The following is a 9271-nucleotide window of genomic DNA, read 5'->3' on the forward strand; positions in this document are numbered from 1 at the left end:
CCATGCAGCGCAGGCCTCCGTTTCCGGGCCTGTTTCCCCATCCACACTGTCTCTCAGGGTCTGTTTTAGGAGATGTGGGGGTGGGGCATGTGGGGAGGACGGAAAGGGGCTGTGAAGGGAACCCACTGGAGATTCACTTCCTTCCTTATTTCACACGCTAGGCTAGGAATTCCTGCACTCTGGAAAGGCTGCAGTCATTTAGGAATTTCCCGCTGGGCACGGGCTTCCCTCCTGCCTCACTGGGGCCTCTGCTCCTCCCCTCTTTTGTTTGGCCTCTTTCCCCGCCCCCTGCTCACTCCGCCGCCCCCTCTCCAGCCTAGTAACAGGTCTTCCAGGACCAGGGGGGCCAGCGGAGTGGGGGCGGCTGTGGGTTCAGGTGCCCTGGGAACTGAGAACTTCCTCTTCAAGAGTGCTGGCCAAGCGCCAGGTTTGCCATCCATCCTGTCTCTGGGGAACCTGTCGGGGAGCGGATGCAGGAGGCCGCCAGGATGGGGCGTTAAGGCTGCCAACCCCACCCCTTCTCTCCTAGGACTCCAGAGATGACATTTTTCAGATGAGTCCACAGAGCCACCGTGTCCCGGGGCGGGGAGGGTCCTTCCATCGGCACTGCGCAGATGGAGTTCATCCACACAGGGGCGATGAGGATACGGGCTGAGGGGCCCTGGCCTGAGGCTGCCTTCACGGTTGGCTGCTGTGGCCTCATTGTGCAATCCCCACAAAACTCTCCTGCCAGACTCTGTTCCCCTACCCCACCCACTCACCTCCCCTCCCATCCCCAAGCAGATAGGGAAACTGCTCGGGAAGTCTGCATCTGCCAGGAGGGCGTTGTCAGGTCTTAGGCCCCACTGTCCCCTCGGAGGCAGCCCCTGGTCTCCACGGGCTTTGCAGGGCTGAGATGGGGCTGCCACCCTTGTCCCCCACTGACGGCAGTGGCCCACCTAGAGCACCCGCCAGGGATTGGGAAACGAGGCTGCTGCCTTGGACTTGTGTCTGCACCAGTCACTTCCCCTCTCTAAGCTCAGGCATGAGGGTCAGTGGTAACATACGTGAAGTCCTCAAGACAAGGAAGGTCTCCTGAAAATGGGGCAGCATGGAGGGTCATGGGATAACAGCCAATGGGGCCCATAGGGCAGGAGCAGTCCTTACCCACTTCTCGCAGATGCAGGAAACAGTTCCCAAGAGGCCAGGCACTTCCAGAGGAGCCAAAGGCCAGCCTAGGGCTCCTCCCCAGCAGGAAGCAAGCATCACATGCTGGGTGGGGTGTTTGTGACCAGTGGCCAGCGGCTGTCCCATTCCCCAGCTCCCCAGGGCACAGGCCAGAGGCAGTGGGCAGGGGGCTCTGCCTGGCGGGGAGGGCAGCAAGCAGACAGGAGCAGACTGGCAATGACCTCCTCATTTAGCCTAGAAGGCGAGTGTGCCAGCACCTGGCCAGGAGCCACGGTCAGCTCCTTGCACGCAACCCAGGGCCTCAGAGGCCAGGACACATGGGATGTCCCCTCCCTTCTCTCTGCCAGAGCAATGACAGCTGACTTTTTTTTTTTAATTATTATGGTACAATATACATAATGCAATTTATAATCTTTTAAGCGCACAGTTCAGTGGCATTAAGTACATTCACAGGGTTGTGCAACCAACACCACCCTCCACCTGCAGAAATCTTCACCTGGCAAAACGGAAACTCTAGCCACTATGCACTAACTCCCCTTTCCCTCTCCCCCGGGCCCTGGCAACTGCCATTCTACCTTTCGTCTCTGTAGTCTTGACCATTCTAGGTACTGCAAATAAATAGAGTCACACAGCATTTATCCTTTTGTGTCTGCATCTGCCAGGAGGGAGTTGTCAGGTTTATTTCACTCAGCATAATGCCTTCAAGATTCATTCATGTGCTAGCGGGTGTCAGAATTCTCTTCCTTTTTGAGGCTGAATCATATTCCATTGTATGGATGGACTACACGGTGCATCCATTCATCTCTCTGTGCACACTGGGATTGCTGCTACCTCTTGGCTGCTGTGTACAGTGCTGCTATAAAACATGGGTGTAGACCAGGTGTGGTGGCTCATGCCTGTAATCCCAGCACTTTGGGAGGCCCAGGCGGGTGGATCGCTTGAGCTGTGGAACTCAAGACCAGCCTGGGCAACATACTGAGACCCTGTCTCCACCAAAAATACAAAAAAATCAGCCGGGTGTGGTGCGGTGCACCTGTAGTCCCAGCTACTTGGGAGGCTGACGTGGGAGAACCACCTGAGCCTGGCAGGTTAAGGCTGCAGTGAGCCGTGATTGCACCACTGCACTCCGGCCTGGGCAACAGAGTAAGACCCTGTCTCAAAACAAAAACAAACAAACAAAGAACACGGGTATGCAAATATCTGTTCATGTTCCTGCTTTCAATTCTTTTGGGTAGGCTGCTGATGTTTGTTGATCTCCACCGGTGCCAGGCGTTGTTCTAAGTGTTTTGTATACATTAGCCGATTTCATCGGACAGCCTAATGAAGTGGGCACTAACTCTCTTCTTTTCGCAGATGAGGAAACTGAGGCACACAGTGGTCCAGTCATGTGCCAGCCAGTGGTGAAGCTAGGAGCCCCTTCACTAAGCACAGTGTTATCTTGCTTCTCCTCCAACATTGCTCAGAGTCTGAAATTAAGCTTGATGTATTTAAGTCAGACACAAGAAAGGACTTCCAGACCAAGGAGTTTAGATGCAGAAATGGGAGGTACTATCCTTCACTCCTTTTTCATCTTGAAAAAAATTTTTCCCAATCTTTTTCATTACCTCATTTAGTCCATTAATTAAACCTCCACCTGCGCCCTGTAGGGCAACAGAAAAGGCCGATTCAGCACTGACCAGAGAATAACACAGGGAGGCACATTACTGGCCCTCTCTCTCTGTTTCTTGAAAGCACCTAGAGGAAAGCTCTCTAGAAGAGGGGCAGTTGGGGCTGGGCATGGTGGCTCAAACCTGTAATCCCAGCACTTTGGGAGGCCGAGGCGGGTGGATCACCTGAGGTCGGGAGTTCAAGGCCAGCCTGACCAACACGGAGAAACCCCGTCTCTATTAAAAATACAAAATACAAAATACTAAAAATACAAAATTAGCCGAGTGTGGTGGTGCATGCCTGTAATCCCAGCTACTCGGGAGCCTGAGGCAGGAGAATCGCTTGAACCCAGGAGGCAGAGGTTGCGGTGAGCCGAGATCACGCCACTGCACTCCAGCCTGGGCAACCAGAGTGAAACTCCATCTCAAAAAAAAAAAAAAGGAAGAAGAGGGCAGTCGAAGGCAGAAGGGAGAACAACCTGGAGCAGGGCCCAGGGTGGTGGGTGATCACGAGGGGCAGAGGGCCTATAGGTGGCTGGGCCTGGCGAGAGGCATGGCTGCAGCTGCTAGCCTTGGTCATAAGAGCGGTGCTGACCTCAGGGTGGGTCACCTAGCCCCTCCCCCAGCAGCCCGGGCCCACTTCCCTCTGCATGATGACTTGCACTTCCCACTGGCCTAACCCTGGTTCCCAGGACCCCAACACTCACCGTGCTTCTCCCTTTCACTTCTCAGGCTGTCACCAGCCCTGAGACTCTTCCTGGGGACGCCCTACTCACTGCATGGGATGGGGCCATTGTGTTCTCTGTTGACAGATGAGGAAACTGAGTCTCAGAGAAGCAGGCGCAGAGGTTGAGGCCTTAAGGCTGCGGTCCCTGCTGCCACCCAGCCTTCCCCAAGAGGAGCAGTGACTTGCTCAGCGTCACCTGCAGCTCCATGAGACCCTGGCTGAAGTCAGCTGACCTCCTCCGGGACTGTGGGATGGCCAGGACAGCTGACCAGGAGCCGCTCTCACGGCACATCCCCTCCTGCAAAGGAGGGAGCATGAGGACCCTCAGCAGCCCAGACATGCACCATCAGGCGGTGCCCCACCCCAGCCCCACAGGACACTGTCGATTTGTTGATAGCCCCCCCCTTTCCTCCTAGGACGAAGCCAGGCCAAGGATTCCTTTTCGTATTTGGCAGATGGAGAAACTGAGGCCTGATGAGGTATGGCTTCTGCAGCTATTCCATGAGCCTGGCCCACTGTCCTTGCTGGAGAAGGGCCATGGGAGAGAAAGCAGGGCCAATGGGGCAGCAGGACCCCAACCCCAGTGGCCTTCTAAATAGTGTGGTGTAGGAGGGCTTCCTGAAGGAGTGGGTCCTGGTGGAACTCATGGGCATAGGAAGTTCTCTATGCCAACTGCAAGCAGCCACTCTCCTCCCCAAGTTCAGCTCTCCTAAAACTCTAGTCTTTCACCACAGCTCTCTGGTAGTGATGCAAAATGCCCAAGTTCAGCTCCGGTCCCTTCTGTCTGGGGTTCCTGTAGAACACCGGCCCTTTTCAGAGCCGGCATAATTTCCAGGAAAACAGCTGCAGAGCCACGGTCCATGCAGGGTTCTGCCAATGACAGAGGCCAGTCACGTGGCAGGAGCTCTCTTGGGAAGCCCAGTGTTGCTTCATGGGGCTGTTTGGGGAAGGGAGTCGGGGAGGAGAGGGGAGGGAAGGGGAGGGGAGAGGAGGGGAGGGGAGAGGAGGGGAGGGGAGGGGAGGGGAGAGGAGGGGAGGGGAGAGGAGGGGAGGGGAGGGGAGGGGTTACCAGGAGAGACTATATCCAAGTCATGCGGCACCAAGTCATGAAGTATGTCAGCAGCAGCAAATCCATACAGGTCTGCAGCAACCTCAGTTCTTACCTCCTCAGAAAAGAGAATTCAACTGAGAGGTCTAAGGCAAAGTGAGAGACCACAGCAAGTTTCAAAGCAGGAGTGAAAGTTTATTTAAAAGCTTTAGAGAAGGAGCCTGGGCAACATGGCAAAACCTTGTCTCTACCAAATAATAAAAATAATAACACAAAAATTAGCCAGTGTGGTGGTGGGCACCTGTGGTCCCAACTACTCGGGAGGCCGAGGTGAGAGGATCACTTGAACCCGGGAAGTGGAGGTTGCAGTGAGCCCAGATCATGTGGCTGCACTCCAGCCTGGGCAACAGAGCAAGACCCTATCTCAAAAAAAAAAAAAAAAAAAAAAAAAAGCCTGGGCGCGGTGGCTCACACCGGTAATCCCAGCACTTTTGGAGGCCAAGCGGGCGGATCACCTGAGGTTAGGAGTTCGAAATCAGCCTGGCCAACATGGTGAAACCCTGTCTGTACTAAAAATAAAAAATTAGCCAGGTGTGGTCCCAGCTACTTGTGAGGCTGAGGCAGGAGAATCGCTTGAACCCGGGAGGCGGAGGTTGCAGTGAGCCAAGATCGCACCACTGCACTCCAGCCTGGGTGACACAGTAAGACTCTGTCTCAAAAAAAAAAAAAAAAAAAAAAAAAGTTTTAGGGCAGGAATGAAAGGAAGGAAAGTACACCTGGAAGGCCAAGCGGGTGACTTGAGGGATTCCAGTGTGTGGTTTGACCTTTGACTTGGGGTTTTATACGTTGACATGCTTCCACTTCCGGCGGTGGGGGGGCGCTGCATTCTTTCTCCCGATTTTTCCCTTGGGCTGGGCTGTCCGCACGCGCCGCCATGGCCTGCGGTGCCAGCACCTGGGAGGGGCCGCATGCGCGATGTGTTTACTGAAGTGGTGCGCATGCTCATCTGAGGCGCTCTTCCCTTACCCGGCCAGGGTTTCCCGAGGAAGGTCATATACCAGTTAAGCTCTGCCATTTTGCCTCTTAGTGCTTATGCTTGAGCCCACTCACCCGACTCCTGAGATCTTATCGGGAAGTTGCTGATCACTAGTTTTAGGTGCTTCTATGTAAGAGAAACACCTGTGTTGGGAAACTGCCTTTCCGTGGTGCTGGCTGCGACCAGTCATTATTTTAGAGAGAGAGTGTAACAACCGCCTATCAGCTGATGGTTGCGTGACATTCCTAGGTGCTCTCCTGCCCTGCTCACGTCTGTCTACCGTAACAAAGGCTGCTCAAAAACCACGCAGGCCCTGTGACTGCCTCCAGCCCAGGTTCTGGGAGCCCCCTCCTTGCCGGACAGCCAGGAGCTCTGACTTCCAGACTTTGGAGAAGGAGGGCATCCCACACCGGGCTCAGGCATGGAGACCACCTGGGCCCCGGCACTCCACTGCTTGCAGCTGTGCCTTTCCACACATTGCTTGGGACAGTGACATTTCCTTGGGACCTCCTGGAGATGGCACTGGCACAGAGGGTTGGCAGGGATGGCTTAAAGGAGGTAGTGCAGATAAATAACAATGAATGCCACAGGTAGGAGGATGCTCTTGGAGAGCCAGGCCCTCCTCCAGCCAACTCGTGCATTTTCTTGTGTAACGCTCCCCAGTTTACACAGGGAGACGGAACCCAGAGAGGTGGAGTAACTCACACAAGGTCACACAGCTAGGAAGGTGCAGAGCTAGGATTCCAGCCCAGAGGTGTCTGAGTCCAGAAGCTGATTCGAAATGCCAGCCCTGAGTCCAGGGAAAGCAGGAACATCATACACCACCAGAGTCCAGCACACGGTGGGCACCCCACGAACAGCAGAGCTTCTCATGATGAGGCAGGAGAATAAGAGGCAGGGAACCTAAGGCTGTTTCATTCCGACTTCCTAGAACTATATTGAAAGGAAAACCCATACAAAAAATTAACTGGGCGTGGCGGCGGGCACCTGTAATCCCAGCTACTGGGGAGGCTGGAGTGCAATGGTGCTATCTCGGTTCACTGCAGCCTCCGCCTCCCGGGTTCAAGCCATTCTCCTGCCTCAGTTTCCTGAATAGCTGAGATTACAGGTGTCCACCACCATGCCCAGTTAATTTTTTGGTATTTTTAGTAGAGACAGGGTTTCACCATGTTGGCCAGGCTGGTCTTGAACTCCTGACCTCAAGTGATCCGCCCGCCTCTGCCTCCCAAACTGCTGGGATCACAGGTGTGACCCACCGCACCCGGCCTCACCCTAGCCTCTGACTGGTTGCTTTTTACAACCAATCAGATGTTTGCACAGGAGCATGACCTTTGTAACTTCACTTCAGCCTCTGGTTGGCTGTTTTCCTCAGCCAATCAGGTTGATTGCAGGCCACCACTTCATTTACATGAGGTGAGCATGAAGTGGTCAACGGGAAATTTCCAGGGGATATTTGGACCCAAGAAGATTCTGTATCTGGGCTGTTGAGCTGCTGCTCGGGCCACTCCCACACTGTGGAGTGTACTTTCATTTTTAGTAAATCCCTGCTTTCGTTCTTTCGTTGCTTCATTCTTTCTTTGCTTTGCTGGGCATTTTGTCCAATTCTTTGTTCAAAATGCCAAGAACTTGGACAACTTGCAGTCACGACCCTCTACTGGTGACCTTTGTTTTCCCCAAGAGTCTAAGAGTCCATTATTTGAGGATTCTATCCGTCTAAGAGCCTTGAGTTCCTCATTTGATGTTTACAGGGATCAAGAACGACTGCCCAGGCCAGGCGTGGTGGCTCACACCTGTAACCCCAGCACTTTGGGAGGCTGAGGCAGGAGGATCATTTGAGGTCAGGAGTTTGAGAGCAGCCTGACCAAATGGTGAAATGCTGTCTCTACTAAAAATACAAAAAATTAGCTGGGCAAGGTGGTGGGTGCCTATAATCCCAGCTACTTGGGAGGCTGAGGCAGCAGAATCGCTTGAACCTGGGAGGTGGAGGTTGTAATGAGCTGAGATCACGCCACTGCACTGCAGCCTGGGTGACAGAGTGAGACTTCATCTCAAAAAAAAAAAAAAAAGAAAAGAAAAAAAGAAACGACTGCCCTATCCTCTCAAGCACCTCCAGCAAAAACAGGTTCCTCACCAATGCCCAGAATGTCCCCATTCATATCAATTCCTTGGGCAAGAATCACTTTTTAACAACTCAAGTGTCCTGCAAGGAACCTCGGTCACTTCTGGGAATGGGAGCAGGAAGACTAGAGATAAGAAGGGGACTTTTTACCTTACACCCTTTGCGTATCTTTTAAATTGTGACCTATGTGAACGTATTGCTACCCAAAACATTATTAAGCATTTAACACATTTTTAAGGCTGCTAATAGATGGGTGGGCATATGTGCAGACAGAAGTGAGGGTGTCCCTGCAGAGGCCCAGGCCCCCAGGGCCCAGGAGAGGATGGACCAGGGGGTGGGTGTGAGTTGTCCAAGTTTCATTTCCCTCCAAGTGTTTCACAAGACCAGGGTCCCAGGAGGCCAGGCTGAGATTTGGGTGGCTCCCAGCGAGATCCGATCCTGTGACCTGGGGCACTGTGGACCCCACTCTCTGCAGTGGCAGTCTTGTTGTAGCACAGTGGCCAGCAGGAGCCCACTGACCAGCCTTCCACAGGGAAGGGGGGGGACGGGCAGTGTTGTAGGGCATCCCACTCCTGGCCGCCCCCCTGGGCCTCATGATGGCCTGTGAGCTGCGTGCACCGACGGCAGCCCTGGGGCTTCTTTGTGGTGGCAAAGGAAGGAAGTTTGATTGGGGACGGGGGTAGCCTTGGGGACCCTGCAGCCTCCTCTCCCAATGTGGGCAGCAGTGAGGGGTCCTGCAGTCACCTTCCAGCTGCTGGGGATGCTGCCCCCACGTACAGGGGCCCACTGAGTACTGAAGCCAGGAAGGAAGGAGCTGGGGTCACCAGGCGAGGAAGGAAGAGGGCAGCTGTGCAGGCCTGGAGGGGACACACGGACCGCCACTCACAGCACGCCCTCCTGCCAGGAACGCTGTGAACAGGCTCACTGGCTCCCTACTGGGCACTCCCTCCCACGTTACCAACAAGAAGACTGGGTCGGTTCCCCGCTAGAAGGGGCAGAGCTGAGACTGGAACACAGGCCTGCATGGCTCAGCCTCGTGTGTCTCCCGCGTGACACACTCAAGCAGGGGCCAGGCCCAGACACCAGGAGACCAGGAGGGAGAGGTGGCCGCGGAGGGCTGCTGCGCCCCAGCCTGAGCTGGGGGAGGCGGCTCTCCAGTCTCCTCTCAACCCCACACACGCTGTTCCTGGGCCAGCAGATGTGTGTGCGCGTACACACACACATATACACACACACACACACATATACATACATACACACACACGCAAATACACACACAGTGGATCATCTCTGCAAACCAGAGTGTGTGGGCCTGGGGCATGTGGGTTCTCTGTGTCTTCTCTCTGCCCTCCCAGTTGGGCCTGGGGTGGGGCCCCAGAAGATTCACAGAGCAGACCCAGTCTCAAGGACCTCAAGCTCAGGGACAGCGACCAGAGGGAACCCCAGGACATGCAGGAGCCTCAGGCCACGATGGCACTGGGGAAAGCCCAGCTAGCCCTGAAGAGGGAGGGGACCTGGGCTGTGCAGC

At 54.7% G+C, this 9271-nt stretch overlaps 1 long non-coding RNA gene across 1 annotated transcript; it reads left to right on the forward strand.

Annotated features, from left to right (window-relative positions):
• Positions 1–2460: 2460 nt before the first annotated feature.
• LOC129488862 (uncharacterized) lies at positions 2461–4876 on the forward strand. Its single transcript, XR_008659727.2, has 3 exons — positions 2461–2712; positions 3957–4019; positions 4712–4876. It is a non-coding gene; the product is annotated as an uncharacterized lncRNA (long non-coding RNA).
• The last annotated feature ends 4395 nt before the right edge of the window (positions 4877–9271 follow it).

This window comes from Symphalangus syndactylus, chromosome 8, assembly GCF_028878055.3.
Source record: "Symphalangus syndactylus isolate Jambi chromosome 8, NHGRI_mSymSyn1-v2.1_pri, whole genome shotgun sequence".
NCBI classification, from domain to species: Eukaryota; Metazoa; Chordata; class Mammalia; order Primates; family Hylobatidae; genus Symphalangus; species Symphalangus syndactylus.